At 33.6% G+C, this 6,422-nt stretch overlaps 1 long non-coding RNA gene across 2 annotated transcripts; it reads left to right on the forward strand.

Moving 5' to 3' along the window:
* Positions 1-1,911: 1,911 nt before the first annotated feature.
* Positions 1,912-4,992, forward strand: LOC106771743. 2 transcript variants are annotated; one of them, XR_002669440.1, is made up of 5 exons: positions 1,912-1,989; positions 2,115-2,319; positions 3,459-3,672; positions 3,764-3,861; positions 4,594-4,992. It is a non-coding gene; the product is annotated as an uncharacterized LOC106771743 (long non-coding RNA). The 2 variants fall into 2 exon arrangements; XR_001376503.2 differs by lacking the exon at positions 1,912-1,989 and having other exon boundaries at positions 2,018-2,319.
* The last annotated feature ends 1,430 nt before the right edge of the window (positions 4,993-6,422 follow it).

Below are 6,422 nucleotides of genomic sequence, written 5' to 3' on the forward strand. Positions count from 1 at the left end.
ATGTGCCTTAAACACACAATAAAACCATGTTTTCCTCCCTTCCCATGCAGCAAAAACGTGATCCACACACCAAGGAACAAAACTTACGTGAGCTAGAGAGAAATTCTACAAAAAGTGCTTCAAACCAAGGGGTAAATGAAAGATACTTTGGGTGGTCCAACCAAGATGCCATGTAAGCAAAGTAAAATGAAATTAAACACCAAAAACCTCCCTTCTCATGTGCAATTCTCGGAAGAATTCTTCACTAAAGACAAAGCCAAAAGTGGAAACATTCTTTGGGTGAAAATGAGCATCTTTTGTGCTTGTCCAAATCGGGTAAAAACTAAATGCACCTTTTCTCTTCCTTCTCCACTCCATTTTCGTTTTTCTCACCAACACCAACCTTCAAATGGTCTCTCCACATCTGAATACCAAGAATGAGCACAAGAATTCCAAAGTTCAACATCAAAATAACACAAGCACAACAAACCCAAAGTCTATCTTCTTCAACCCAACTTCAACACTCACTTTTCTTCAAACTTTTAATGAAAACAAAATCCAATCCCTAGCTCCCCTTGCTGCACCTTCCAGCCATCATCAACAAACAAAATGTCCAGCTCCAAATATTGCTTCCAACCATCAACAAAAGCACAAGAAGAAAAGGGTTCAAACATGAAACACTCATACACCAACTCAAGCCTTTTTCACTACCAAACTTAACAAGAACTTCATTTTCATGATCCAATCCAAGAAACTCAAAGTAAATATGAAAATATGGCAGAAAAGAAGGAGAAAAACGAAATAACTCTTCATTCAAACCAAAGACCCATAATGAAAAATGCAAGAAACCACCTCAAGACTCAAGCTCATGCTCTCAACTTTCAAGAAGAAATGAAAGGAAAATGGGGTGAGGGATTCACTTCCACCAAGCAAAGATAAACAAGATTTAAGTAAGAGTAGAAGAAAAACATGATCTTGGTCATTCCATATCTCCAAAAACGTAAAACCCTACATGGTCTCCAAGAGAGAGTTCATACATGCAAAGTGAAATGAAAAGTGGAGACAAGAAGTGTGTGTCTCGGTCTTGTCATTCTAAAATGCCTTCCAAGACTTAAAATGGTGGGGTCCACCTCTAAGGAAACCCTAGGGTCTATGCAAAGTGTCCCACACATTGGGCTTCTACAATTTTGCCACCAAAAAGGGCCCAAATGCACTTAAGTTTGATTAAAGTTTCTAAAAACGAAATTACAACTTAATTAAAATGGAAGTGACTAAATGTTGAGTCTTGAATGATCATGCCACCTTCCCTAATGCTCCGAATGATGTTTCCAAAATTTCCCTGTACCCAAAAATGCAATTAATCAGCTCAGAAAATTCAAATTAGCACAATTATGAATTTCCGACCAAATTAAGCAAAATTCGGAAAATGGGGAAATAACAGACAATTAAACACAATTCCGTGGTTAAATTTGGTACAATAAGCTAAGTGAAATCAATAAAATATCGACTCATCAAAAGGTTATGAACGGGGTTCTGTTTCTCCCTCCTAACGATGGTAACGCATACAAAGGAGCTTATTTTGTGTGCAGAACTGTTGCGGATCACTGATATTTTATCACAATTAATTTGTTACACTACAGTGGATATTGGTTTTGGATCACTGATATTTTATCACAATTAATTTGTTACACTACGGTGGGTATTGGTTTTGAATTCCAATTAAACCTAATTAAGATAGTTACAATAAGTTGATACGGTGTAATTTTTGGATTAAGTGATAATATATATATATATATATATATATATATATATATCCCATTTTAACATAAATATATTATTTTATTTCAATAGTCTAAATACTATTAAAAAAGATCATACATTTAATAAATTAGAATAATTCATTACACAAACAACAATAAAAGCGCGTATTAGTGAAGATTATTATTGACGGCCTTCATGTTTTCGGTAATGTACTGGTGAAATTGAATATCGAAGGACTTTTGACCTACGGTAATGCCTGTGATGTTTTAAGTTCAAACTTTTAGTATTTGTTACTCAAATTCCCCAAATTTCCCAAAAGTAAAACTCTCCCTTATTCGTCGAACTCACTCTTAGGGTTGTGACTTTGGTGGCAGTCAGCTGGTTCGACGCTACGGCTTGACGACACGAGTTTGGTGGTGTGGACCATGACGGAGGTTCGTCGCTGGGTGGCGTTCTTCCATTCCCTACTCTCTGTTTGAAGCGGTTCGTTGGTTTGAAGCTCGATGTTGTCGCCCTAAGGCAGTTTGAAACGGTTGTTGTTGTGGATGCTGACGGCAGTTCGTTGGTGGCTGTTAGCGGGTAGGGTTCTTGGTTTGGTCCTTGTGAGTGTTGCCATAGGGGTGGGGGTTGGCGTTTCGAGGGCGTTGCACTGAATTGTTGTTGGTTTAGTGACTCTGCCGTTTGGGTTCCCTTCTCATCTGTCTCCCTTTATGGATTCATTTGAAGCTTTGAATGATTTGTTTTGCTCGTATTTTTTTTGTTTGAATCTTTCTGTTATTTGAATCTTAGGGATCCTCTCCTTATGATTATTGTCCTTGATTGGATGCTTTTTTATGCTTATGATCATCTGTAAAGCTCAAATTTTTATATGATTGATGTACTTGTCGCTGATTTACTTAAGTAGGTTACAAGATCCGGAGGCATTTCGCCTTTGTGGATTCCGATCTTTGTTCCCTTTGGATGATAGTTTTTGGATTTTTCATGGATGTTATTTTATTAGAAGATGGTGGGGGATTCGTTCTCATGTTTTCCTGTTGAAATTGTGAATTTGGATTCCGAGCTTTTTTTTTTGGTCTGTTATTTGATATCTTGATTTTGTTTTATACTTCTTTTTCTCTTTTTAATTCTTGGATGATATCTTGATTTTTTTTTCTATGTGTGCCATGTGGTATCTATTTGTATCATCATTATACTTCAGGATTCTTCTATGATTTTGTATGAACAAATTTTTTCTGAAGCATTTAAAGGAAAAGGTAATATGATGGAAACTGAATAAGCTTCTCCTTTAAGCTAAATTTAGTTTATGTATAAGTTAATATGTAGTTAGTTTCATAGTTCTAACTTCTCTAAGAGTTTATGTTAACTTGAGTATAAAATTTATTGGAAAATTTTATTTTATTTTTTCTTCGTATATTCCTCTCCTTTAAGTGTGTTATTCAGATATTTATCCAAACAGGGTCCATATTACTGGATCAGTGATTTTTAACATAATATTTATGATTTTTGTTATTTGTTAATTATGCTTATGATTTACCACTCTTGTGTAACTGGATGAATATTTTCTTGCAAAGTATTCTTGAATTTTTTATTCCTTAAGAAGATTTGTGTGTTATGGTGGGTTAATTGAGCTTTATGCATTTGTTGATTTTTTGGGTTATGCTCTTAGTTTTAAGGCTTACTTTTTCATGGGTTAATTGGTTTAATTTTATCTTGTCCAGGTTATGCTACTGATTCTCTGTTCCATCCTAAAGAAAACAGCCTTATTCTTGAAATTCCTGCAACTATTGCGGCTGTTAAAAACCCTTCTTCTAAGATTATATATGATGAACACAACCATGAGCGATTTCCTCTTGGTGATCCAAGCAAAAGGGCATTTCCCATTACGATATTTCTGGCAAAATTAAGAAGGGACCGACACCATACAATCTAGAGGTACCATGAACATTATACCTTTAATGTTAGCCTTTCATTGAAAATTTAATGCTTTCACTAAGAAGACACTCATTGCCTTGCACAACACTAGGTGATTTCTCCTAAAAGTGTAAGCAGTGTTGTTCTTAATGCACCAAAGGCAAGCAAGCTATTGAGTGCTATTGCAATTGCTTTGTCAAATTGTTCAAGGTAACTATTGTTCCTTGTTTTTTAATGTTTAATTAGTTGAGAAATTTACAATAACGTGTGTGCATGGGCACATCTATTTTGCATTTGCATTTTATGTTTGACTACTATCAGTTACTAAAGTGCTACTTGTTAGGATATTTGGGTTTATGTAGTCTCTTTTATCTGAAATAAATTACACTTGCGCCCTTAGTATTTATCTGAAATAAAGTTTCCCACCCTCTTCATGGTTCCAATCCTCTCTTCACTTGAAAACAAAATGGACATCTCAAAGTTCAGTAAATTGGCTATGCGTGGTGTGTTTAATTTGAAAAGAAGGGTGGGATTTTAGATGAAGTGAGAAGGAAAACGTGGCATGATTTGGTATATATGTGTTTAACTTCTCTTTGTTCAAAAGTTTTAGATTGATAAAAATAAAAAAATTTATGATAGATAAGAAAAACAAAACTCATAATTTTTTATTTGGTAACTAATTTTTTATTCCAGAATCATGTGTTTGGAGTAAAGTTGTTTGGCTTTTTATTTGATGAACTTAAATTTTGATAATCTTTAACAGGTTCTACTAATAAAGTATTATATATTACATTATGTTCTTATAATTATTTTGGTATTAATAAACGTATAATAAACGATAAAAAAAATTGCAGCTATAAATTTTGGTATTAATTAAAATGTTGAAGGATTTGGAAACACTTTTACCTTCTATTTTTATATAAGTGGGTTTTTTTGGTGCAGATATGTTGCAATTTGGCTGGAAGGAAGGGATGAAACACTTGTTTAGGAAAAAGATGCTAAAGGATTTAACAAGTCTTCAACTATTTTCCAAAATGCCACAGGTTTTTCAGAGCTCGAATCAGCTGGGTCTTTTTGAAGAGAATCATATATTACTGTACTTTCCCTATAACATTGGAAATGATGCAATGGAATTAGCTTTGTCTTTGGAGAAGTTGGTGAATGAGAAACCTCGAAATGTGCACGGTGTGATGCCTTTTGAGCTTTTTTCTTATTTAGAAGTAGAATTTAAATGTTTTTTTTTGTACTGAAGTGTAAGAAGTTGTAGTGGTGTGACAACAAGTATCTTATGTAAAACATTGCAAATATATTATGCAATATCATTTAATATCTTGTTTTCAACTATCTTTCTCCAGTAGAAAATATCATTTCTTCAGTAGAAAATATCAATTAGTTTGACTTGATGTCATGAAAAATTTCATAATCTAAACTAGTGGAAGGAAAGTAGGGCCTGTGTTTCAGTAATTATCGAAGGCTTTTGTCCTTCGGTAAACCGAAGGCCTATCGAAGGCTTTTGTCCCTCGGTAATTGCCGAAGGTTTCCGCCCGTCGGTAATTACCGAGGGCTTTTGGCCTTCGGTAATTACCGAAGGGCAAATATCGTCAGTAAAAGTTAGCGACAACGGTTTTACGACGGCTTTTTGGTCGTTGGTAATAGGTCTTTACCAACGACTTCTGGCAGTTTCCGAAGGATTTTGACCGTCGGTAATGCCCTTCATTTCTGTAAATAAAAGTATATAAAAGTATTGTACAATTATTAAAAAAGTAATTATAAGTGAAATACATATACATAACTTTAAACAAAAACTATTTACTTATTTATATATATTTTCTAGACAAAAGAAAACTGTAAATATATTAAACATGATTATGGATGAAATTTAGTACATCTTTGATCATTTGGTTAGAAACAAGATACACTATATCAATCCAACCACTCAAAAATGCCTATAACCAATTCTACACTTTATAAACCAGAAATTTGCAAACTATGGATCTAAACAAGTCACAATTTACTTCATTTTCACCTATCAAAACCCCTAAAAATGGACCAAAAGTAACCTAAATTCAACCTATTAACTACTTATGAACTCAACATCAGATTTATGGTTATTTGAAGTTCTAAACAAGTTTAAAATGATTTAAAAACAACTCTCTAACGTCAATTTTAGTTCCAATATCACTATTTAAGAAATTCACCTAACAAAACCTAAACTCATACTAAAAACAGCCCCACAACAGTTCTATTTATTACCCTCAATCTTACATCAGTTTGGTACCAAAAGAACTCCCCAAATCAGCAACATTTAGAATTCAATCACATACCAATTCACAATTTACAACATCAATATTCATCAACATACAATATTCACTTATTCATCAACCAATGTCAATATTTTAATCTCTCTAACATAAATTTACACTCCTAACATAAAATTAAAGAATATATTAGCTTTTCTTGTGTGGTGGAAAGTGAAAACAAGTCAAAATAGATTAAAACCCCTACCTCAACTCAAATAACTCTAGTGGTATACCTACAGACCACAAAATGATGATCAGGATAGGTCCTTAGGATCATTGATCGATAAGGAACTAGAAAAGGATATTGGATGTCACATGCATCAAACCTACTTGCATGTGGCTTAAGCAAAAAATCAAAGAAAAAATGAGTAGAAACTAACTTACTTTATATAGAAATCTAATCGATTGAAGATGTAGACCTCACTATCGTAATCATTTAGACATCTCCTGATCGACAAAGAAAACTTAGGA

This window comes from Vigna radiata, chromosome 8 (genome assembly GCF_000741045.1).
Source record: "Vigna radiata var. radiata cultivar VC1973A chromosome 8, Vradiata_ver6, whole genome shotgun sequence".
In the NCBI taxonomy this organism is placed as follows: Eukaryota; Viridiplantae; Streptophyta; class Magnoliopsida; order Fabales; family Fabaceae; genus Vigna; species Vigna radiata.